We start from the raw sequence: 26,365 nt of genomic DNA, 5'->3' as shown, positions 1-26,365 counted from the left end.
ACCTCTCATCAGGCTGCAGAAATACCCGTCTCATTAACATAGCCTACACATGCCCAACAACGGGACTTACAAGCAATACCAGATGTAAGAGCAGAACGTAGCCTATTAGAGATTGTGAAAAATAATTCTCAAATTTGTTAAAATAATAATAACATTTTTCGGAATAATTATGATTACTTGCAGCAGAGTAACATATAATGTAATGTCCACCCCTTATGACTCAGGAGTGTGAACCTGTTGTCTCTTGGTGCAGGAACACACTTTAAAAAATGTTTGAAAGAAAGAAAAAGGTGAAATATTTAAGATTTAATTTCTACAAAGTACCCGGGGGGCAAGTCCCCTGTTTTCTTAGTGTGCTGCATTTGCCCTGCTATAAAAGGTAGTCCACCAGAAATAATATCTATGACCCAGTAGGAACACAACCTATATGGACTACCTGGCCATTTTTTTGCTGGAAATCCAATATATTTTAATATTGGCCATTTATCAAAACATAGCTTGGTGATAACTTTTGAACCAAATGGGCTAGAAATGCAAACTTGGTGTCTATTTCATGGTTTCAGAGCATGGGAAAACCATTGGAATACTTATTTTTATGATTGGGTGTATCTGGACCTTTAATTAGCATATTTCCAACATGGACGCCCCTGAAAAGGAGCTTTACTTTGGATTTTTATAGCGACAGCTAACTGTTATGTCAAATAGTCTGCTTTTTAAGCAATGTGAACACATTTGTTCAGTTTGAGCATTCATTTCTATGTTGTCAATATGGCTGCAGTCATAATAAATAATGTATGGTATTGTGGTGACCCACATATATGTACGGTGAGAGACATTCACCCAGGTACTGTGCCTTTAAGGTCTCGGGGGAAGAGTGATCGGGGGGTTACTTCCGTTTCCGGTTGGTGCGTTGTTGTTATTAGTCCGATCATGCATCTGTACTGTTGAGATGTGGAAGCATGCAATAAACCAACTCAAACGCACCAGAGTGTCTCGTCTCGCTGTTCTCCACCCCACAATTTGGTGACCCTGATGTGAGATCGTAACGACGAGATCGGAACGACATGAACGAGGACAACAACGCCGCCGCCGCCGCTGCCGCCGCCGCTGCCGCCGCCGCCGCCGCCGCTGCCGCCGCCGCTCCCGCGGCCGCGGCTAACGCGCCCGCTAATATATATGCCGCAACAGTCAAACTGCCCGACTTTTGGCAGCAGAACCCCCGGCCGTGGTTTCAGCATATAGAAGCCCAGTTCCAGCTGAGGGGAATAACCCAGGACGTAACAAAATACTACCATGTTGTGTCGGCTTTGGACGCTGCAACAACAGCACGTGCAATGATGCTGCTGGAAGATCCACCCGAGCAGGGGAAGAACGAGGCTCTGAAGACGTTCCTGCTTGAACTGTACGAACTGTCGGAGTTGGAGAAGGCTGACCGTTTGCTGTCTCTCAACGGCCTCGGTGATGGGAAACCATCAGAGCTGATGGAGAGGATGTTGGCTGTTCTGGGATCAGCTGACCCATCCTTCCTCTTCACACACATTTTCCTGCGCCAGCTTCCGGGGCCAGTTCGCACAGCTCTGGCCAGTAACCCTCTCTCCTCCACCAAGGACTACCGTGGCTTGGCGGCAGAGGCCGACAGGGTTTTCCTGGCCAACAGGCAGCAGTTTATCCACGCACTGTTGCCGCAGCAGCACGCTTCAACACCATTTTCTCCCATGGAGGAGGACATGGACACCGCGGCGGCGGTGATGGGCCGCCGCCAGACCGACGACGGGCTCTGCTACTATCACGCCAGGTTTGGAGCCAAGGCTAAACAGTGTCGCAAACCCTGCAGTTTCAAGCAGCAGGGAAACGCCAGGGCCGGCGCTCGTTAGTGGCCATGGGCGCCGGCCGCGACTGCAAGCTGCTGTTCATCTCTGACTCTCTGTCTGGCCGGCGGCTGCTGGTAGATTCCGGCGCGCAACGCAGTATTCTACCAGCACAGGCCGTGGACACCGTGGCCGGCGGGCATGGGCCCCAGATGGACGCCGCTAACGGCACACCTATACGGACTTACGGCACCAGGTTCGTGGAGGTGTGTTTAGGCGGGCGGCGGTTCGGCTTGGACTTTGTGATGGCGGCTGTGTCCACGCCGCTCCTGGGCGCGGATTTTCTCTGCGCTTTCAACCTGCTGGTGGATGTTAAAAACTGTCGCCTGATTGACACCCTGTCGTTTGCTTCCTACCCCTGCACGCTTGGAGGGGGCGGAGCACTCTGCCTGTCTAACATGCTCGCCACGGGAGACCCATACCAGCGCCTGCTCGCCAGTTTTCCAGACCTCACCACGCCCACGTTCTCGGCTGCAGTGGCTAAGCATGGCGTGGAGCACCATATCACCACCGTGGGCCCGCCGGTCTACGCCCGGGCCCGGCGCCTCGACTCCGCCAAGCTGGCCATCGCCCGGGAGGAGTTCTCGACCATGGAACGCCTCGGCATTGTGCGGCGGTCGAACAGCCCGTGGGCGTCTCCCCTGCATATGGTAACTAAGGCTGGCGGTGGTTGGCGCCCCTGTGGCGATTTCCGCCGGTTGAATAACGCCACGACCCCCGACCGGTACCCCGTCCCGCACATACAGGACTTCTCAGCCCATCTGGCGGGGGCCGGCGTTTTCTCCAAGGTGGACCTGGTGCGCGGATACCATCAGGTGCCAGTACATCCACAGGATATACCGAAGACGGCTGTCGTCACCCCCTTTGGCCTTTTTGAATTTTTGCGCATGCCTTTTGGCCTCCGGGGGGCGGCGCAGACGTTCCAGCGCTTAATGGACTCGGTGCTTCGGGACATGCCGTTTTTGTTTGTTTTTTTGGATGACATTTTAATAGCAAGCTCGTCCGTCGACCAACACATGGCGCACCTCCGCCAGCTGTTTGAACGGCTCAGTGAGCACGGGCTCATTGTCAACCCGGCCAAGTGCCAGTTTGGACAGTCCTCCATCACCTTCCTGGGACACCACGTCACGCCGCAGGGGGCTGTGCCTCTGCCCGCCAGAGTGGAGGCCATCAACCAGTTTCCGCGCCCCAGCACGGTGCAGTCACTTCAGGAGTTCCTGGGGATGGTGAACTTCTACAACCGGTTCCTGCCCCACGCTGCCCGTCTTATGCGCCCTTTGTACGAGGCCCTGCGCGGCAAGGCGCCCAAGGACAGCTTGGACTGGTCCCCGGAGATGAACACCGCTTTTGAGGACGCTAAGACAGCTCTGGCGGACGCAGCTGTGCTTGCTCACCCGTCACCCTCTGCTCCGATCGCACTTACGACAGACGCCTCGGACTATGCCGTCGGGGCAGTGTGTGAGCAATGGGTGGACGGCGCCTGGCAGCCACTGGCATTCTTTAGCAGGCAGCTCCGTGGCTCGGAGCGCAAGTATAGTGCCTTTGACAGAGAGCTGCTGGGACTGTTCCTGGCGACCAGGCATTTTCGGTTCCTGTTGGAGGGGCGCCGTTTCACTGCGTTTGTGGATCACAAGCCACTGACATTCTCCATGGCGAAGACGTCGGAGCCGTGGTCAGCGCGGCAGCAGCGCCATCTCTCGGCAATCTCCGAGTTCACCACGGATATCCAGCATGTGGCGGGCAAGGAGAACTTTGTCGCCGACTGCCTCTCTCGGGTGGTTGCGGCGTCCGTCCATTTGGGGCTGGACTATGCCTCCATGGCGGCGGATCAGGCCACGGACGTGGAACTGCAGGACTACCGGTCTACTCCTACCGCTCTGCAGCTGAAGGAGGTGGTGTTCGACGCAGCCAACACCACTCTACTCTGCGACGTCTCCACCGGTCAACCGCGGCCCATGGTGTCACGGTTGACATTCCCCCCTGCCTTCAGTTTCTGTCTTGCCCCGCCTGTGTCCCATCTGCCCTGATTGTGTCTGCACCTGTGTCTCGTCATGTCTCGTTATCCCCACAGTATATCTTGTCATTCCTTTGTGCCCTGTCGGTCCGTACTGTGTCTTCCTCCATGTCTCCTCGTACCCTTTTTATGATCCTGGTTTTTTGTTCATCCTGCTCTGCAGCGCTTTGTTTTGCCTTTTTGTGGATTAAATCCTTTTTGTTTTGAGAACTCCTGTCTCCCGCCTACCTCTGTCTCCTGCACTTGGGTCCTAAATAACCAAACCATGACAGAACGGACCGACCAGGTGGACCCAGCGGGAGAGTACCTCACCATGTGGGACTTCCTCTGCCGTGAAGCGGCTAAAAACGTGCGTGAGTGTTGGGACCCCTTTTGGGGAACACGCCTGGCTCTGGGTGGGCCCAGGAGCCTGCAGATGCAACGGCGACGGCGTCAGCGCCAGCGCCAGCGCCAGCGCCAGCCCCAGCCTGTTCCGGCTCCAGCTCCTGCACCTGTCCCTGTTCCTGTGGTGGTCCCAGACGCACCTCCCCATGTTCCTGTGGTGGTCTCGGATGCACCTCCCCACGTTCCTGTGGTGGTCCCGGACGCATCAGCCCCTCCTCCGGTGATGTTTTCGGACCCCCCCCAGCCGGCTCCGAGGACTCGTGTCCCCCCCCAGCCGGCTCCGAGGACTCGTGTCCCCCCCCAGCCGGCTCCGAGGACTCGTGTCCCCCCCCAGCCAGCTCCGAGGACTCGTGTCCCCCCCCAGCCAGCTCCGAGGACCCGTGTCCCCCCCCAGCCCGCCCTGGATGTGGACTCTGGGGACATCTGGGATCTGTCCCTTGAGGGGGGGGCGGCGCCCCTCGAGGGGGGGCCAGCACCACGGACCCGCGTACCCCCACAGCCGGCGCCCCGGAACCGGGTACCCCCGCAGCCGGCGCCCCGGACCCGGGTACGCCCGCAGCCGGCGCCTCGGACCCGGGTACCCCCGCAACCGGCGCCCCGGACCCGGGTACCCCCGCAGCCGGCGCCTCGGACCCGGGTACCCCCGCAACCATGTCACGTTCCTGAGCCATGTCACGTTCCTGAGCCATGTCACGTTCCTGAGCCATGTCACGTTCCAGAGCCATGTCACGTTCCCGTCACGCCAAGCCCCACGCCAAGCCCCACGCCAAGACCGCCAAGCCCCACGCCAAGACCGCCTAGCCCCACGCCAAGCCCCACGCCAAGACCGCCAAGCCCCACGCCAAGACCGCCAAGCCCCACGCCAAGACTGCCAATCCCCACGCCAAGACCGCCAAGCCCCACGCCAAGACCGCCAAGCCCCACGCCAAGACCGCCAAGCCCCACGCCAAGACCGCCAAGCCCCACGCCAAGACCGCCAAGCCCCACGCCAAGACCGCCCAGCCCCACGCCAAGCCCCACGAGCCCCACGCCAAGACCGCCAAGCCCCACGCCAAGACCGCCAAGCCCCACGCCAAGACCGCCAAGCCCCACGCCAAGACCGCCAAGCCCCACGCCAAGACCGCCAAGACTGCCAAGCCCCACGCCAAGACCCACGCCAAGACCCAGGCCTAGGCCTCGTGGGCGGCCCCCGGAGCTGTCTGGTCGGCCTCGTGGACGTCCCCCCGAGCGTTCTCGCCGGCCTGCCCGGCTTCATGGGCGACCCCCGGAGCTGGCTCGCAGGTCTGCACGGTCCCCAGGACGGCCCCCGGAACGTTGGCCGTGTGTTGGCCTGGGCCCTCCTCCAGGCCCCCTCCACCCGGCCTGGGTGTTAGGCCGAGTGGGACATCTGGGATCTGTCCCTTGAGGGGGGGGTTCTGTCACGGTTGACATTCCCCCCTGCCTTCAGTTTCTGTCTTGCCCCGCCTGTGTCCCATCTGCCCTGATTGTGTCTGCACCTGTGTCTCGTCATGTCTCGTTATCCCCACAGTATATCTTGTCATTCCTTTGTGCCCTGTCGGTCCGTACTGTGTCTTCCTCCATGTCTCCTCGTACCCTTTTTATGATCCTGGTTTTTTGTTCATCCTGCTCTGCAGCGCTTTGTTTTGCCTTTTTGTGGATTAAATCCTTTTTGTTTTGAGAACTCCTGTCTCCCGCCTACCTCTGTCTCCTGCACTTGGGTCCTAAATAACCAAACCATGACACATGGTGCCTGTAGCCTGGCGGCGCCGTGTTTTTGACACCATCCACAGACTTTCCCACCCGGGGGCGAAGGCCTCTACCAAGCTAGTGGGGGCCAAGTTCGTTTGGCCGGGGCGGAAGGACGTTCGAGCCTGGGCTGGTGCGTGCGTGTCGTGCCAGCGGGCCAAAGTCCACCGGCATACTAAGGCCCCTTTGGCACCGTTTACCGTCCCGGAGAGGCGGTTCGACCATGTGAATGTGGACTTGGTGGGCCCCCTGCCACCTTCCCGGGGATACACTCACGTTTTCACCATGGTGGACAGGACCACCAGGTGGCCGGAGGCTGTCCCTCTGTCCTCCACTACGGCAGCGGAGGTGGCCCGGGCTTTCATCGGCTGCTGGGTGGCCCGGTTCGGGGCGCCAGGGGACATCACCAGTGACAGGGGTCCGCAGTTCACCTCGGAGCTCTGGACGGCGGTTGCGGATCATCTCGGGGTGAAGGTGCACCGCACCACAGCCTACAACCCCAAGGGGAATGGACTTTGTGAACGATTTCATCGGGACATGAAGGCTTCTCTGCGGGCCAGCCTTACGGACAGCAACTGGGCCGACCGCCTGCCCTGGGTCATGCTGGGTCTTCGCTCTGCCCCCAAGGAGGACCTCCAGGCTTCGTCCGCCGAGCTGGTGTATGGGCAGCCTCTCCGGGTCCCGGGGGAGTTCCTTCCGGACGCCACTGCCCCTTGGTCGGCTGCTGCTCAGCGGTCTGCGTTCCAGGACGTCGCCGATGCCCTGAAGCCCATCCCGACCTCTCACCACTGCCTTCCCGAGTCCTATGTCCCCAGGGACCTGCCTTCTGCTAGGTACATTTTCGTTCGGCATGACGGACATCGGACCCCGTTGAAGCCCCCCTATGACGGGCCCTATCGGGTTTTGGAGTCGGGGGCTAAGAACTTTGTGGTGGACATGGGGGGCAGGCCGGAGCGGGTCGTTATAGACCGGCTCAAGCCCGCTCATTTGGATGTGGAGGTGCCGGTGCAGGTGGCCGTACCTCCGCGTCGGGGGCGGCCCCCGATTTCGCCCCCGGTTGCGGCCCCGCCCCTGCTAGCGGCCCGTGATCCCCCGGCGGCGAAGCGTAGCCGTTTCGGCCGTTTGATCCGTCCCCCGATACGTTGACTGGATTCCGTTGGACTGTTCGCTGTTAGGGGCTATTGTTTTTTGATGATGTGGCTTTGTGCACTTTTCTGTGGGTGAATTCTGGGGGGGCTCCTGTGGTGACCCACATATATGTACGGTGAGAGACATTCACCCAGGTACTGTGCCTTTAAGGTCTCGGGGGAAGAGTGATCGGGGGGTTACTTCCGTTTCCGGTCGGTGCGTTGTTGTTGTTAGTCCGATCATGCATTTGTACTGTTGAGATGTGGGAGCATGCAATAAACCAACTCAAACGCACCAGAGTGTCTCGTCTCGCTGTTCTCCACCCCACAGTATTACATTTTAGCTCAGATTGTGGGCATGCCTGCAGAAAAAACTGAGAAAAAGCCTACAATGTATCTTAAAGATTACATTTTAATCAACTAAATAAAATAAACAAGATCAGCAATACACAGACTTGTGATTTGTATCCAACTTGTATCCAAGATGGTGGATACTCGAGAAAATTCGAGTCACGCATTCCACACCACCACAGGGAGTGCATCACCTACGTTGACTCAACCAGATAACAAAGTTGCAGAACAAGCACAGAAGACTCTACTCAGGCTCTACCACTGGCCCTAACGAGACTAAGTACCCGCACCTGTCCAATTCCCAGCCTCTGTATATGCCAATTGACTGACATGGTAACCTCCAGCCTAAACAACCCCACACCTGCCAGTCATTACTTTGTCAGTCCACTTCACACAGTTAGAGCACAGCCGTTTCACTGCGTTTGTGGATCACAAGCCACTGACATTCTCCATGGCGAAGACGTCGGAGCCGTGGTCAGCGCGGCAGCAGCGCCATCTCTCGGCAATCTCCGAGTTCACCACGGATATCCAGCATGTGGCGGGCAAGGAGAACTTTGTCGCCGACTGCCTCTCTCGGGTGGTTGCGGCGTCCGTCCATTTGGGGCTGGACTATGCCTCCATGGCGGCGGATCAGGCCACGGACGTGGAACTGCAGGACTACCGGTCTACTCCTACCGCTCTGCAGCTGAAGGAGGTGGTGTTCGACGCAGCCAACACCACTCTACTCTGCGACGTCTCCACCGGTCAACCGCGGCCCATGGTGTCACGGTTGACATTCCCCCCTGCCTTCAGTTTCTGTCTTGCCCCGCCTGTGTCCCATCTGCCCTGATTGTGTCTGCACCTGTGTCTCGTCATGTCTCGTTATCCCCACAGTATATCTTGTCATTCCTTTGTGCCCTGTCGGTCCGTACTGTGTCTTCCTCCATGTCTCCTCGTACCCTTTTTATGATCCTGGTTTTTTGTTCATCCTGCTCTGCAGCGCTTTGTTTTGCCTTTTTGTGGATTAAATCCTTTTTGTTTTGAGAACTCCTGTCTCCCGCCTACCTCTGTCTCCTGCACTTGGGTCCTAAATAACCAAACCATGACAGAACGGACCGACCAGGTGGACCCAGCGGGAGAGTACCTCACCATGTGGGACTTCCTCTGCCGTGAAGCGGCTAAAAACGTGCGTGAGTGTTGGGACCCCTTTTGGGGAACACGCCTGGCTCTGGGTGGGCCCAGGAGCCTGCAGATGCAACGGCGACGGCGTCAGCGCCAGCGCCAGCGCCAGCCCCAGCCTGTTCCGGCTCCAGCTCCTGCACCTGTCCCTGTTCCTGTGGTGGTCCCAGACGCACCTCCCCATGTTCCTGTGGTGGTCTCGGATGCACCTCCCCACGTTCCTGTGGTGGTCCCGGACGCATCAGCCCCTCCTCCGGTGATGTTTTCGGACCCCCCCCAGCCGGCTCCGAGGACTCGTGTCCCCCCCCAGCCGGCTCCGAGGACTCGTGTCCCCCCCCAGCCGGCTCCGAGGACTCGTGTCCCCCCCCAGCCAGCTCCGAGGACTCGTGTCCCCCCCCAGCCAGCTCCGAGGACCCGTGTCCCCCCCCAGCCCGCCCTGGATGTGGACTCTGGGGACATCTGGGATCTGTCCCTTGAGGGGGGGGGCGGCGCCCCTCGAGGGGGGGCCAGCACCACGGACCCGCGTACCCCCACAGCCGGCGCCCCGGAACCGGGTACCCCCGCAGCCGGCGCCCCGGACCCGGGTACGCCCGCAGCCGGCGCCTCGGACCCGGGTACCCCCGCAACCGGCGCCCCGGACCCGGGTACCCCCGCAGCCGGCGCCTCGGACCCGGGTACCCCCGCAACCATGTCACGTTCCTGAGCCATGTCACGTTCCTGAGCCATGTCACGTTCCTGAGCCATGTCACGTTCCAGAGCCATGTCACGTTCCCGTCACGCCAAGCCCCACGCCAAGCCCCACGCCAAGACCGCCAAGCCCCACGCCAAGACCGCCTAGCCCCACGCCAAGCCCCACGCCAAGACCGCCAAGCCCCACGCCAAGACCGCCAAGCCCCACGCCAAGACTGCCAATCCCCACGCCAAGACCGCCAAGCCCCACGCCAAGACCGCCAAGCCCCACGCCAAGACCGCCAAGCCCCACGCCAAGACCGCCAAGCCCCACGCCAAGACCGCCAAGCCCCACGCCAAGACCGCCCAGCCCCACGCCAAGCCCCACGAGCCCCACGCCAAGACCGCCAAGCCCCACGCCAAGACCGCCAAGCCCCACGCCAAGACCGCCAAGCCCCACGCCAAGACCGCCAAGCCCCACGCCAAGACCGCCAAGCCCCACGCCAAGACCGCCAAGACTGCCAAGCCCCACGCCAAGACCCACGCCAAGACCCAGGCCTAGGCCTCGTGGGCGGCCCCCGGAGCTGTCTGGTCGGCCTCGTGGACGTCCCCCCGAGCGTTCTCGCCGGCCTGCCCGGCTTCATGGGCGACCCCCGGAGCTGGCTCGCAGGTCTGCACGGTCCCCAGGACGGCCCCCGGAACGTTGGCCGTGTGTTGGCCTGGGCCCTCCTCCAGGCCCCCTCCACCCGGCCTGGGTGTTAGGCCGAGTGGGACATCTGGGATCTGTCCCTTGAGGGGGGGGTTCTGTCACGGTTGACATTCCCCCCTGCCTTCAGTTTCTGTCTTGCCCCGCCTGTGTCCCATCTGCCCTGATTGTGTCTGCACCTGTGTCTCGTCATGTCTCGTTATCCCCACAGTATATCTTGTCATTCCTTTGTGCCCTGTCGGTCCGTACTGTGTCTTCCTCCATGTCTCCTCGTACCCTTTTTATGATCCTGGTTTTTTGTTCATCCTGCTCTGCAGCGCTTTGTTTTGCCTTTTTGTGGATTAAATCCTTTTTGTTTTGAGAACTCCTGTCTCCCGCCTACCTCTGTCTCCTGCACTTGGGTCCTAAATAACCAAACCATGACACATGGTGCCTGTAGCCTGGCGGCGCCGTGTTTTTGACACCATCCACAGACTTTCCCACCCGGGGGCGAAGGCCTCTACCAAGCTAGTGGGGGCCAAGTTCGTTTGGCCGGGGCGGAAGGACGTTCGAGCCTGGGCTGGTGCGTGCGTGTCGTGCCAGCGGGCCAAAGTCCACCGGCATACTAAGGCCCCTTTGGCACCGTTTACCGTCCCGGAGAGGCGGTTCGACCATGTGAATGTGGACTTGGTGGGCCCCCTGCCACCTTCCCGGGGATACACTCACGTTTTCACCATGGTGGACAGGACCACCAGGTGGCCGGAGGCTGTCCCTCTGTCCTCCACTACGGCAGCGGAGGTGGCCCGGGCTTTCATCGGCTGCTGGGTGGCCCGGTTCGGGGCGCCAGGGGACATCACCAGTGACAGGGGTCCGCAGTTCACCTCGGAGCTCTGGACGGCGGTTGCGGATCATCTCGGGGTGAAGGTGCACCGCACCACAGCCTACAACCCCAAGGGGAATGGACTTTGTGAACGATTTCATCGGGACATGAAGGCTTCTCTGCGGGCCAGCCTTACGGACAGCAACTGGGCCGACCGCCTGCCCTGGGTCATGCTGGGTCTTCGCTCTGCCCCCAAGGAGGACCTCCAGGCTTCGTCCGCCGAGCTGGTGTATGGGCAGCCTCTCCGGGTCCCGGGGGAGTTCCTTCCGGACGCCACTGCCCCTTGGTCGGCTGCTGCTCAGCGGTCTGCGTTCCAGGACGTCGCCGATGCCCTGAAGCCCATCCCGACCTCTCACCACTGCCTTCCCGAGTCCTATGTCCCCAGGGACCTGCCTTCTGCTAGGTACATTTTCGTTCGGCATGACGGACATCGGACCCCGTTGAAGCCCCCCTATGACGGGCCCTATCGGGTTTTGGAGTCGGGGGCTAAGAACTTTGTGGTGGACATGGGGGGCAGGCCGGAGCGGGTCGTTATAGACCGGCTCAAGCCCGCTCATTTGGATGTGGAGGTGCCGGTGCAGGTGGCCGTACCTCCGCGTCGGGGGCGGCCCCCGATTTCGCCCCCGGTTGCGGCCCCGCCCCTGCTAGCGGCCCGTGATCCCCCGGCGGCGAAGCGTAGCCGTTTCGGTCGTTTGATCCGTCCCCCGATACGTTGACTGGATTCCGTTGGACTGTTCGCTGTTAGGGGCTATTGTTTTTTGATGATGTGGTTTTGTGCACTTTTCTGTGGGTGAATTCTGGGGGGGCTCCTGTGGTGACCCACATATATGTACGGTGAGAGACATTCACCCAGGTACTGTGCCTTTAAGGTCTCGGGGGAAGAGTGATCGGGGGGTTACTTCCGTTTCCGGTCGGTGCGTTGTTGTTGTTAGTCCGATCATGCATTTGTACTGTTGAGATGTGGGAGCATGCAATAAACCAACTCAAACGCACCAGAGTGTCTCGTCTCGCTGTTCTCCACCCCACAGTATTACATTTTAGCTCAGATTGTGGGCATGCCTGCAGAAAAAACTGAGAAAAAGCCTACAATGTATCTTAAAGATTACATTTTAATCAACTAAATAAAATAAACAAGATCAGCAATACACAGACTTGTGATTTGTATCCAACTTGTATCCAAGATGGTGGATACTCGAGAAAATTCGAGTCACGCATTCCACACCACCACAGGGAGTGCATCACCTACGTTGACTCAACCAGATAACAAAGTTGCAGAACAAGCACAGAAGACTCTACTCAGGCTCTACCACTGGCCCTAACGAGACTAAGTACCCGCACCTGTCCAATTCCCAGCCTCTGTATATGCCAATTGACTGACATGGTAACCTCCAGCCTAAACAACCCCACACCTGCCAGTCATTACTTTGTCAGTCCACTTCACACAGTTAGAGTGCACCCTCCACACATTCTCCACAGACATTTAACCTGCACAAGGACTTCCCAAACTGATGGGAAGCTAAACTTCTCACATCAAGCAGCAAGTACAGAAACACTGGGCACACAGTATGTAAGTATATCCTAGTTAATCTTGTTAGGTATTGATAATTACTTGAAAATATGCTCAATGTGGTATCTGAAGAATTAACAAATGCTACTTATTTGGCTTGCCAACTCTGACTTGGTACAGTTTCCTGAGGCAAGAGATGGTCGGCAAGATAGCCCTATAGAAGTATGGAGGATAATGTCATCTACAGCCATTACACTTCTTGGTAATTCAGATGTTCCTAAGTTTCTAACAAATGCAAACAGTGTCTTGCTAACAAATGCAAAGAATTATCTACCAGTCAAAAGATGAGCATCTATATACAATAGCTACAGTATTTTGCCAACCTAATGCAATTGTTTTAATAATATTTCTTCAATGCAGTCACAGTCAGCACGTTTACATGCAGCAATTCAATCGGGTTGCAGATCGGATTAGACATTGTTCAGACTTTTAAACTGCATGTAAACACCTGAACCCGATCTAGTTCGGACTTATGTGGGACTGACTAACCTGATTCATTAATCGGGTTGGACCACCTAGATCAGGGGTTCTTAACCTTTCTGACCTTGGGGCCCAATTTTTTCAGTACAGAGTGGCCCGAGGCCCGTTAAATATTAACACTGTATAGCAGCGAAGGTCCAGAACATCATAATAAATATATATATATATATATATATATATATATATATATATATATATATATATATATATATATATATTCAAGTAGCCTCATAGTTGTATCAACATCTGCATCTGACTGTTATATTAAAAAGTACATATTTGCCCATTAACATGTGTAACTTCAATTACACATTTTTTTCTCTTAAAAATAAAATAAATAAATAAGATTTTATTTTATTTTTCAAATGCTATCTTATTTTATTTCTTTACCAGCAGTTTGAATTTCCCCTTTTCTTTGTTAATTGTCTCAACACATTTTTATAATAAATTAATATAAACACATCTTAACAATTTAAAAGTTTTGCAGTTTTTCTTTCTTCCCCTTAATCTTATGCCCTCACTTTCAGTCGTTCAGTGAGAGAACTGAGCTCTAATTTCTCCTGCCAGGACTTTAAATCTGGGCTGGATGGTGTCAGGTTCTCATGCACATGAGAAGGTGCTCATTGATGAACCTGGAACGATATTTAGTTTTAATTATGTTCATTGTGGAGAAAGCTGCTTCACAGCTGTATGTGGACCCCAACATGTTTAAGATGGTCAGCTTATTTTCTGTGACTTCAGTTCAGACTTGAGTGGATATGTTTGATGAAAAACTTTGGGCCAAATCCACAAAAGGATTGCGCGGCTTTTGCGGCCGCTAAACCGGTGCAAATGAGACAAAAAGAGAGCGTCTAATTCACAAAGCACCCGCAAAGGGCGAATTGCTCCACAAACTGCGCTGCCAAGCAAATAGTGGCAGTCTGCGCCGGTGCCATTTGCATGCATGCAAATTAGGTAATATTGATATTACGGCGCGAAATTGCCCCCTTTCTATGCAAATAAGCCTCATTGCAAAAAGCGTCTAATTCACAAAGGCCAGGGCTATTTGCCACACGCAAAAATAGTGGAGCAAATACCGTGTTTCAGAAGCGTGTATTAACTGCGCGCAAACTCCTCACTCCCCGTCTGTCTCTGTTTCTCTCTCTCTGTTTCAATATCATTCAAGCCTGTGTGATAATGATATTAAGGGTGAAATCTACATTCAGACATGTAGACAATCAGATCAAGTGGGGTTGTGGACTTATCGGATTTAAAAATAAAAGTAACAGGACGGAGCTCAGGATTCATCCATACAGTAGGGGCTGCTTTATTACAAACAATTCCACCATATAAACAATCTAGAATGTGTGTGTTTAACAGCTGACCTGTAGGTGTGTGTAGCAAAACACAGAACATGAATTACCGTCAGATCCTGATCTGGGACCTCATCTATAAAGCTTGCTTGCGCACAAAAAGGGCCTGAAAGATGCGGCGACGCGCACTGTACGGTGCGCGTTGCTCTGCGTCGATTTAACGCGGAACCATAAATCAGCCTTGAACAGCACTGAGGGAAGAGGGAGGAGGGGGAGCGGGGCTCTTCGCACGTAAATCCACAAAGATCAGATTGCGCCCGCAAATAGCGCTGTGAATTGCGCTGCATTAGCGCCCGCAATTTGCCCCGCTTTAAGGTCCTATTCACAAAAGATTTTGCTCTAATGATATACCGGCGCAAACACGCCCATAAAGTTTTGCGGCTGAGTGCAATTTGCACTTGTCTGAGTGAGCGGAGCTGTTTCCAGTGTTCTCCATATTTCAGCACACAGATTGGTCCCTAATGAAAACTGCAGAGAGCACAACAGCCTCAACTTTCACGTATTTGTACTAGTATTTCGCATGCAGATAGATAGATAGATAGATAGATAGATAGATAGATAGATAGATAGAACCTTATTCATCTCCAAAGGGAAATTCAACCGTCCAGCAGCTCATCAAAACATAAACATAAAAATCAACCACACCATTCAGACAATAAAAGCACATTCATAATATTAAAATAAACATATAAGGTTTTTAAACAAATATCATGTAAAGTGCAAACTAAAATATAGTCCAGTTGTGGCAGAAGTGAGTGTGTGAAACTGAGTTCAGGACGACTTAAACAGTCTTATTGCTGCGGGGACGCAAGGATCTCCTGAACCGCTCCGTTCTGCATCGCAGTGAGCGGAGGCTGCGGAGCCGGCCGCTGCAGCTGCTCCTGCTTCTCCAGTGTGCCCCTCTCCACCACAGATCTTAGCGGGTCCAGACTCCTGCCCAACACTGACCCCGCTTTTTTGACCAGTTTGTTCAGTCGCCTGGTGTTTTTGATTGCAAGGCTGCCCCCCCAACACAAAGCAGCAAAAAAGAGTGCACTGGCCACCATCGTGTGGTAGAACATAGCCATCATCTCCACACACACATCAAAAGACCTCAGTGTCTGTATGACATAAGCTAATGAAATGTCAAATGTTAAGAGGCTGTGCGCATTTACGCACAAGGCACAGCACCAGTAACGTCATTAACACCGGATCGGGATCAGATCAGGATCTAATGGTAATTCATGTTCTTTGTTTTGCTACACACACCTACAGGTCAGCTGTTAAACACACACATTCTAGATGTATATGTTTATATGGTGGAATTGTTTGTAATAAAGCATTATGTAGGCTATGGATGAATCCTGAACTCCGTCCGAAGCGGGTCTGCCGGGCCCTTCTCACAGGGTGTGATTTGCAGTTAATGGCTGATCCTACCGTTAGTTTTTAAACTGTAAAAAGTGGGGGGGACAAAAACATGATTTTGAAAAGACGGGGGGACATGCCCCCCCATGTTGCGCCGGGGCACTCACGGCGTTCCGCGCAGCAACGGCGTGCTGCCACTCACTCGCTTTATTTTATATTATTTATTTTTCTACTTTTACTCTGACCACCAAATAATGTCGTTTTCCTGTCCTCCACCTCATCCACAACATCTCGATCTCAGATCTCAGTGAAATTCAGTGGCACTGTGGCTCGACTTTATTTTTTATTTCTGCAGTTTTCATTAGGGACCAATCTGTGTGCTGAAATATGGAGAACACTGGAAACAGCTCCGCTCGACTCAGACAAGTGCAAATTGCACTCAGCCGCAAAACTTTATGGGCGTGTTTGCTCCGGTATATCATTAGAGCAAAATCTTTTGTGAATAGGACCTTAAAGCGGGGCAAATTGCGGGCGCTAATGCAGCGCAATTCACAGCGCTATTTGCGGGCGCAATCTGTTCTTTGTGGATTTACCCCTTTGTGTTTTGTTTCAGTGGCGTTTTACTTTCGCACTTTGAACGCCACGGTCTCTGAACGAATGAGACACTGGTTTTGTCCCAGTGTGAAGACTGAACCAGGATGAATCTGTCCATTCCGGGTTGAACTTCCCTTTCCACCTGTTACGCTTCTCATCTCTGTAAGAGTCAAGCTAATTACTTACTAAGTAACTTACTAAGTTTTATTTACATTAATAAGTTGTCAGGACTGCGCGTGTCGGATTTCATCCGAGCCTGATCAGCTGAGACGGCCGGGCAGAGCCCGCAGCTCTCTGGCCGCTGCAGCAGAGTCACTTTCCGATGCTTTTGCGAGCCCGAACAACAGTCCAGTCCAGCAGACACATCTACATGTACAATCCTTCAGCAGTAACGATGGAGCCCACCGCCCGAGCGGCACCGACCTCCCCGGCTGCGCGGACGAGTCAGGATAAATGAACACGCCGCGCTCGCTCGCTCTGGGCGCAGACCCAAGTAATCGATCCCTGATCCTGGCGGATCTAAACCAGGCCCCCAGTCTCGCGCTCAGCAGGCACGCCGATTTTTTCCAGTGGCCAGCTGCGGTACTGCAACAAAAAATCCCATGGGGCCCAGAAAGCTTTTTTCCCATAGACCGCAATAGTAAAAGAGAAGCCTCTAAAACTGTTCACAGGACACCTCCAGCTGTAATCACCACCAATTACTAATCTTTGTATTCTATATTTTTAAGTCATGGACTTTATATCCGTCAAAAATGTTTTATAACGGCCAGAAAAGTCAAAGAAAAGTCTCTTTCTGGGCGTGACGTCATGGCTGTGCCGTGCACTCGCAAAGCGCGGTCGTGTGTGTCTCGGGAACGAGGATGGCTGAAACTAAGCCGTTCGGCGGAATTATCACTCAGAAACACATTGCATTGCCAATTTGCACCAAACAGAAATGTTTAATAGCAAGAATAATAATGGTTTGTCATTCTTGTACTTAAACATTTCCGTTGTAGCCAACGGTGTATGGTTTGTGAAAATAAGATATCAGGCAGGAATAACACAAGTCTAAGGGTGCGTCCCAATACTCCCCCTCGCCCTCCTTTTCTTCCCTAACCCTAACTTTTGCGCGTTCCCGTGAAGGTAGTGGTGTCCCAATTCCTCTTTTCACCTAGGGGGAGGGGGCATAACGAGGGCTAGGGGCTGAGAATAGCCCCTTCAAATCGAGGGATTTCAGATGCTGACTTGGTGAGCGAGGGGGTATGAAAAAAAGAGGCTCTGCGTCGATTTGACTCGCCGACCAAAGGCAAACAGGCAGACTGGTCTCAGAGAAATAGAGAGAAATAATCCTGTGACTCGTCAGATTTGTTTTGGATGTTTCTGATATAATAGTCTTCAGAAACCACAAAGTAATCCAGCTGTTATCTGGGTAATTTACACACTTTCAGATAAAGTTGCGGAAGATCACGCCAGAATAAAGGGATTTATGGTTCCGCGTTACACCAACGCAGATCCTACGGCGGATGTTACGCAACCTACGCCGTAGACTCTGCGTCGATTTAACGCGGACCCAAGCTCCGGACCCGGCAGACAGAAATCTCTAAATTTCGGAGCAAATTTCTTAACAGGCGTAGCTACAACTGTTAGATTTAATCTATTAAACCAACATATTCCTAAATGATTTATTTCAGCCGGCGTGATTCTCAACAGAGCTGCGTCCCGGGAGAGAGTGTCTCTCCCGGGGCTGACGGAGCAGCCTGACCCAGCGATCACGTCTCTTCTCGGGCTGTGAGCTGAGGCTGCTCCCCGGGGCCGGCGGCTCTTCTCATCTCCGAAAACATCGGGTCAAATTTCTTAACAGGCGTTATTTGGATAAACTGAGCCCCGGTTGGGGATCTTAAGGTTACCATTATACCTGAAAAAATATTAAAACTTAATAAAGTGCCATATTAACAGCGCTACAGCTGAAATTAAAACAGCTTTTGGCTCTCAGCTTCCTGATCAGGGAAGGGATGAAAACGAGGGGTAGGGGGAGAAATGGGACAGGCACCTGGGCCAAGTGCCCTAGATCTCAAGTGCCCTAAAATCTCCCCCTTCTTTTTTAGGGCTTAGGGAAGAAAAGAAGTGCGAGTGGAGAAAAGAAGGGCGAGTGAAGGAGAATTGGGATTGGGCCTAAGACCCTGTCCACACGTAGCCGGGTATTTTTAAAAACGAATATTTCCCCCCCTCCGTTTATAAAAACATTTGCATCCACACATAACCGAAGATCTGCGTTTTCGACCACATTCATAAGCATTCTAATGATCCTGTAGATCATCCGCGGCTCCGCGGAGGCGCAGGTGTGGGTGTTTCCACTGAGATCCTCCTGCACACACACACCTAACGCACTTCAAATATGTATTCTTCTGTTGCTCTTTCATTTGGAGGCAGCGCCCTGCACGGGACTAAATGAGGGTCAATATTAACAAAATGAGCTTGTGGCGTGAGATCCCCACCTCACAATAAAACTGACCTCCATCAGGTTTGAGCAAACGTGCAGGGAGAGAGATGTGTCGTAGTTGTTGCGACGGTGCCGTGGAGTTTTAGATGTCATGTGTTTAACATCATCTTAACCCTTAATCCTCAGCTTATTTTATGACAGTGCTCCCGGGGAAGCTGCACCTCCGCAGCTCCGCGGGCACTGCGAAGCCGGGCAGTGCCCGCAGGGCAGTGGGCAGTGGGCAGTCCGCGGCTCCGCGGCTCCTACGCCGTAGGGTGCGCGGAGCCGCGGAGCCTACGGCGTAGCCTCTGTGTAACGCAGTAAATTAACCACATTTAAACATAATATTTGACATATTTAAACATAATACTTGACAAAACTTGTAATACAAAAAATATTTGTCTTAATGTAAGTAATAAACTTGGGAAGTTTCATGGTGATACCTGCTATTTACATTTTTACCCTATTTTAGCCTATTAACCTGGGGTGTCTCATCTTAAATAAAAATGACTCGTTTTATCTTTAATTAAAAAACACACACAAATGAACCATGTATAGTCTATAACCATGACTTTGAGAACAGCATCGGTTGATTTGCCCTATAAATCCCTAATTTCATTGTGTACATCTATCATTACTGGTCTAAAGGACTCATGAGCGCGCAGCGCTTGTCCAGAGCGCGCAGCGCTCGTTCACATTGCCCCGGGGCATGATGGGAGGCCCCAGAGCATCATGGGAGGTGACTCAACTGCGCATGCTCTATGGGCCCGTGTACCAGGAAGTAAACCAGGAAGTCAGAAATTTTTTCGGCGGATGCGCTGGGTGAGCAAACTCCATTGAAATGAATGGGCGGCCATTTTCGATCCGGTATCCAGTTATATAATACATCCATGATCTAAACCTACTCTGTGCAAAATGAAGGATTTTCTCTATAAATACACACCATTTCTCTTACTATTACACCTAGAGCTAGCTGAGGGTCTTCTTCTCCTCATTTGGTCGGGAGTTGCTATGCAGTCCCGCGGCCCCCGCGGCCCACACGTACAAAACTGAATTTTTTTCGCGGCCCACTAGATGGCGCTCGCGGCCCAAGTGTGGGCCGCGGCCCTATGGTTAAGAATCACTGACCTAGATAACCCAGTCGCAATCGGGTTGTTAATGCCATGTACAGAGCCGGATTAAATACATGGACTACACTAGGCAGACTGTGATTTTTGGGCCCCCCTCCATCGATGTTATTTATGAATTGAAATCTTAAACTTACCAAAGTTACTAATAAAAGTTAATTCACATTTTACATAGCATAGTCATAGTCAAGTTGGTTCTTTGTATTCCAAAATAAGTCATGTGTTGTATATTAAACAGTCTATCAGACTATTTTTTGATTTTTATTATTTATACGTTATTAACCGCTCTAATGCTATTAAATTATCTTTATCTTATCGATTGCGAGTGTCATTGTTAAGATATTAGTACCAGTAAACAGAGTATAATAAGATAAATGTTTTAAGATATTGCATTTTGCAGAAAATCTTAATTAAATGTGTTCATTAAATTGAATAGTTAAATAAGAAGTAAAATCTACAAAGACCAATAAAATTTGCAGTAAGACAAAGTGTGCTGTAGTATGTATGTCTGTATGTGTGTATGTGTATGCGTATGCACGGAATGGTCGTGGGGGGGCCGTTGCGCGTGAGCGTAGCGAGCGAGCGCGAAATTTTTTGGTTTTTCGGGTCGGATCGGGTGTCTGTATGCGCAATTTTAACTCTCCAATTAGCAAAATACTGGATATCTTCCCCTGCCTCATCATCATCTCTTGCCTCGACGCGGGGCCCCACGGCTGCTTGAGACCCGGTCGGATCGGTGATTTTTGTAACAAATTTATCAAACGAGCCTTTCAGAGAGACATTAAACTCTTATTGATATGCACAGACTAGTACACATTTAGGTCTGTAATGGAATGTGACTGTTGATATTTATAAGGGCAAAAAGGAAAAAAAAAAAAAAAACGGCCCATAGCGCGAGGCCCCTTGGGGCGCGAGGCCCCGTGCGGTTGTACGGTTCGCACACCCCTTGCGGCGGCCCTGTGCATATTTATGAGTATATATATGTATGTATACTAAATATAGTAATAATGCACATATATATATGCCTTAGGTTTTTACCGGCATGGTATGTGTGCAGACAAAAAAAAAACAAAACATTTTTTTTTTTTTGTCCCTCTGTCTGGGCCCCTCCCCTGTCAATCGGGCCCTAGGCACATGCCTAGTTTGCCTTTGCGTTAATCCGGCTCTGGCCATGTATACGGGGACATCTGATATTGCAGTCTGCGCATGCTCGAGAATTTCCTCCGGGTGGGGTTTTCCCCCGGGGGAGGGGATTCACCCGGAAGTGAAAGGAGACGGCGCGTGCTCAGTAGTAGCACCCTGGGGTGTTGTCTGACTGCTTCAGGGGTGTCGTCAAAAAATTACCTATTCAGACATTTCATATATAAATACCGTATTTTCGCGACCATATGGGCGCCGTGTGGAAAGGCATACCCTCAGTTTTGTGTCATTTCTGTATTTAAAACACACACACGGCGCATGACCGAAAAGGAGCCGTCTACACACACACGCACAAGCAGACAAGTATGCGTATTTAAAAATAGAGCGGGAGCAAAACTTTGTTTGATTGTAGGCTACTTTATTTCAGTTTTTACATTAATCAAACCCATTAAAGAGCTCCGCTAAATCAGCTGTGCCAGTCCCAAATTCCTCGCTGTCAGAGTCACTTTCCGTGCCGTGCGGCGCCTCGGAAATGCACGCTTTTGCAAAAGCTTGCAAAAAAGTCCCAGCAGACACGTTAGCCCACGCATCAACAATCCATCTGCAAACTGTGGCATAACTTGTCCGGCGCTGCCTTCCACTCTTGGTGAAACTGTGTTCCCCCTCAGTCATCCATCGCTCCCACGCCACTCGCAGCCTTAAGGCTGATTTATGGTTCCGCGTTAACCAACGCAGAGATTACGCACATATGGTGTGCTTCGCCGCGTACGTTACGACGTAGGCTCTGCGTCGATTTAATGCGGAGCAATAAATCAGGCTTCACTTTTAACGGCCGGTTCACACTGGCCGTTCAAAGTGAAGCCGGCTGGAAAAGTCTCTTTAGGCAGTCTTTCTTTTAAAAATCACCATAGTTTCTGTTCATCAGTGTGGCAACCAAGCACAACAGTGAACGATGACTTCTACTCTGGTGCAGTTATTGTGTTCAAGTTATTGATACAAAATAAACGGGACTTATGCATTTACAGTCAGAGCGATGCAGTGCGGTTTTTAATTATATTTTACTCTGGGGTGTCGTAAGATTTTATTCACTTTTGAAAGGTGTGTTGTGATCGGACTAATCACCTTGGGTTTGTTGATTGAGCTGGAAAAGTTAAATAAAGACACAAGACTGGGATATAATTAAACAGGTTCCTCTGCAGAGGGAGACCCAGGCTGAACCGGCTCTGCAGCCATCCTGCCTAGATCTGACGCTCTGTGTGTCAGAGCAAGTTTTATTACAGTTCAACAGAAAGGGGGGAGCAGCCCAAAGTTTATTGCTGGGGGCCTCTCTTATCTCGTGCCTGTTACAGAAACTGGTTCTTTCAGTGAAAAGTCAGAAGAATGCACATTAGTTTCACACACAGAAACATTAAGTTAATCAGCACATGCAGTTTACATATTCAGTTTGGTTTTGAATTATTTTTATTCAACAACTTTTGATCTCTAATCAGAGATCACCCTATGTATCTTCTTTCTTTTGTCCTCTTTCTTCTTTCTTCAGGGTCAGAGGTAGACTACTCTGATCACCCGGTGGACCCGCCCAGAGGATTATTCTGCCCCTTTCTTGAGGGCTCAGGTCTTATGACTGCTGCTGCGCCAAATCCAGCCGGATCTGATCTCTGATCGTCCGGTGGGGCCCCCTGCGATCAGTGACACCACGTGTCACCTTTCCTGTGGAGTCGGATGACGTGGTCCGTTCTGGGTCCTGTCCACCTCAGCTCCAAACACTGTCTCTTGATGATTCCCAGGAGAACCCACTCTGTCTGTGGGGTCCGTGTCCGTCCGTCCGTCCCCTGACCTGTTTGGAGTAAGCAGATACCAAACTTTGCAGTTCGGAGAAGTGAGCTTTCTGACCAAATTGGTATTCGTCAGTCTCCTACAAGTGGGGTGCATTCTGCGGCCCTAGAAAAAGTCGTCCAGTCTGTAGTTCATACGGGTCAGTCCGTGGCCCGCGTTCACCCATGTCATTTTGGTCTGTGCACAGATTTTTGCCAATTTAGTCTTCATAATTGCATGTCCCATCCAGCGTTTCCCAAACGCCTTCATGATCTCACCTACTGCACAATACTCAACTCCAGATGATTCAATACATTATCCTACAATTTTATACAGATACTGTAAGTGTGGAGCAATAATTGTTTCTTACAAAAATAACTGATTTCTTTCCCTTTAGGCACTGTATGTACACCCACTTAAACAATCCAGACATGCAAATTACTCCGTTAAATCCTTTACGCCTTCAGGGGGTACTTAGGATTGTCCACTCGATTAACATTTCCTTTGTGGCAAAATGGCATTTCTAGGCAACAACAAGTAAAAATCATTAGCTCACATGAAACAATGGCATATTTGCCCCAAAATACTGGTTGATGATCAAATTAATTATCACAATAAATGAAAAACATATTCCTTCTTGTTAAGCTCCTCCGTAGTTCACTGTTGAATGTTACATAAAGACATATCTTCGTACAGAATAAAGTTGAAAATGATCCACCTCAGGGGCTAATCACTGACATGTTTTCTGGGAATACCCAGTGAAACAACCTTTCTAAAAAGAAAATAATCTTTATCAGAACATGAAGCAAACTATTATAAAGAAGCCAGACTATTTTTTTTTCACTCAGCAACAGATACACAGAAAGTGAGAAACCCTGTTCAAAAATGTAAAAGTAATTATCCACTGACTGTCTTAATATTGATAACTGTAAAAAAAAAAATCACAAATAACATTGAAAAACCTCTAACCCATCTCTGTAATTTCTCATTACAATCTGGTCCTTTTCCCGAATAAAATGAAAATTGCAAAGGCAATTCCACTTCACAAAAATGAGAGTAAACACAACTATACAAATTACAGACCAACATCCCTACTATCACAGGTTCCAAAATCTGTATTCATCAACACTTCTATAGATGTAAGATGTTAATATTATTATTCCCCTCCTAACAAACAGGGGTATGCTTATACAAGTGAAACGTCAACCTGTGCACATCTCCCAAAAAGTCCTCTCTTGAAGCTCATGTATGTTTTAAAAAATAAAAAAGTCTCCATTATAGACACAGAATGCATCATTTAAAGAAGCTCATTGTTAATATTATCTTTAAAAAAAAATGTCAACAGAGAAGCTGAAGCTCATGTATTTTTAACAGATAAAAAAGTCTCCTTTATAGACACAGAATGCATCATTTACAGAAGCTCATAGTTCATATTATCTTAACAAAAATGTCAACAAAGAGGCTCATATGAATTTAAACATTTTACCTCTTAACATATTATCTTATAATATCCAAATATATTCTAAAATGTTCCACCTATTCAACCCCTAACTAATATTATATCTGAATAGTCTCTATCTTTAAAGCATTACTGGTTATCTGTGCTGCCAAAAGACCCAAACAGCCCCTCCTCTTTCTATTGGAGAAACAGAGGAGAAACAGGCTCCATCATCTGCTTCTCTGCATCTCCAAGCACCATAAAATCTGTTAATGATCAAAGCAGATCATGATCTGACAGAGGACTTCCACGACCACGGCCTCTGAACCTGCAACTTCCACGTATCTCTCTTTTACCTTTTCTGTCTTTATTCAATTTCCCATTTTACACACACACACACACACACACACACACACACACACACACACACACACACACACACACACACACACACACACACACACACACACACACACACACACACGTTCTCTCTCTCTCTCTCTCTCTCTCTCTCTCTCTCTCTCTCTCTCACACACACCCCAACAGTCTCTGTCTCTCACATACACACACACACCACAGAAATGCAGGCGCCTTACACACATACAATAGAAAGCGCCAACAGTTAAGGCTGAATTAAGGTTCTGTGTCACACCAACGCAGAGCAGCTGTGTCGCTGTTGTGAACCCTTCGGACTTCTCCGTCACTCCATTTCGTCGCGGGGTAGTACCCCCCGCGGCCGCTAGTACCCCCCGCGGCCGCTAGTTATCGATCTTTTTCTGAATGGTTTATCCGACTTTTTCCGGTCACAGTAAATCAAAGAGATAAGGACAACTATTGTGCAAAAAACCAAAACAAAAAAATCACATATAAACGAAGAAAAGAACCCTGAAAGTTCACTACGGCTTCAAACCGGAAACCGGAAATGCGTTGCTTCCAAGCGAACCAATCACAGCCCTCTCCGTCTGCGTGTGGTCTGCGTCGCCTCGATGCGTAGTTACAATTTTCGGGAGGTGCACGTCAGTGACGGCGCAGATGACGGCGTGTGGTCTGCGTGGACGAAAACCACACGCCGTAAGCACGGCGCTGTTTTGACACAGAACCATATTTCGGCCATTACTGCTGAATTTTACATATAATTCCACAAAGTCTCACCATCTCTGTTTCTTTTTTTCAGGCTCATGTCAACATAGATCTTATAGTATCTTCATGGGGAAATACCCTCAACATTCAAGTTTCTCTGGCATTTTAAATCTCTAGCTAAAAAAGGGGGGGTCCCAGACCCCCTATTCCCTCTCCTCAAATGCATACCATCAACATTTAAGTTTCTTTGGCAGCTCTTAGGCTCAACACAGTAATTTCGGAGTGTCTCATGTTCCGGGGCCTCCAACCCAGCAAAATCCGTGTACCCGTCGGTACACGGTTGGAATCGTCAGACTCTGACTTTAGAATGTCTACGGTAACAGGGTTCTTCAATAACCCTGTTACCTTAAAAAGGGCCTCTAACCCCAACATCCTGGGACTCTAACCCTTAATAAACATTCCTCTATGGGCCTCTAACCCTTTCTATATATTTCCTTTTTAATTCCTATTCCAGCCCTTTTCCTTCTTTTTTTCATTAAATTTAGCAGTTGTCATTAAATTCAGCAATTGTTCTTTAATTTAGCAGTTCTTAAATTCAGCAGTTGTCATTCCTTAAATTTAGCACTAATTAAATTCAGCAGCTGGGTATTTACTTAAGACTTTGGACACGGTCTTGATTTGAGTGATATCCAATGCAGATGAAAAGGCCTGCTTACCCTGAGTTTGCCGCGCGGTCCGTGTCTTCGCCTTTTTCGTAACCAGTTGTTCTTTCATAATTACCTCTTTTCCTCTTTCTCAATCCCGGACTAGCCCCCAAATTGTTGTGATCGGACTGATCACCCCGGGTTTGTTGATTGAGCTGGAAAAGTTAAATAAAGACACAAGACTGGGATATAATTAAACAGGTTCCTCTGCAGAGGGAGACCCAGGCTGAACCAGCTCTGCAGCCATCCTGCCTAGATCTGATGATCTGTGTGTCAGAGCAAGTTTTATTACAGTTCAACAGAAAGGGGGGAGCGGCCCAAAGTTTATTGCTGTGGGCCTCTCTTATCTCGTGCCTGTTAGAGAAACTGGTTCTTTCAGTGAAA

The 26,365-nt window shown here is 51.1% G+C and overlaps 1 protein-coding gene across 2 annotated transcripts in view; it reads left to right on the top strand.

Moving 5' to 3' along the window:
* The window catches only part of LOC133420111 (interferon-induced very large GTPase 1-like), a 46,512-nt gene that overhangs the window by 5,316 nt on the left and 14,831 nt on the right, over positions 1 to 26,365 (top strand). The window contains exon 1 of one of the 2 annotated variants that reach the window (XM_061709689.1): positions 22,690 to 22,790. The exons of the other annotated variant lie outside the window; for it this stretch is intronic. The gene's annotated coding sequence lies outside the window, so the exon portion shown is untranslated. Of the gene's footprint in view, positions 1 to 22,689; positions 22,791 to 26,365 lie in introns of those variants that run through there. 2 annotated transcript variants of the gene reach the window in all.

Source organism: Cololabis saira, chromosome 20, assembly GCF_033807715.1.
Source record: "Cololabis saira isolate AMF1-May2022 chromosome 20, fColSai1.1, whole genome shotgun sequence".
Lineage (NCBI taxonomy): Eukaryota > Metazoa > Chordata > Actinopteri > Beloniformes > Belonidae > Cololabis > Cololabis saira.
Note: the sequence above shows the minus strand (reverse complement) of the source record. Positions and strands in the feature narration are given on the sequence as shown.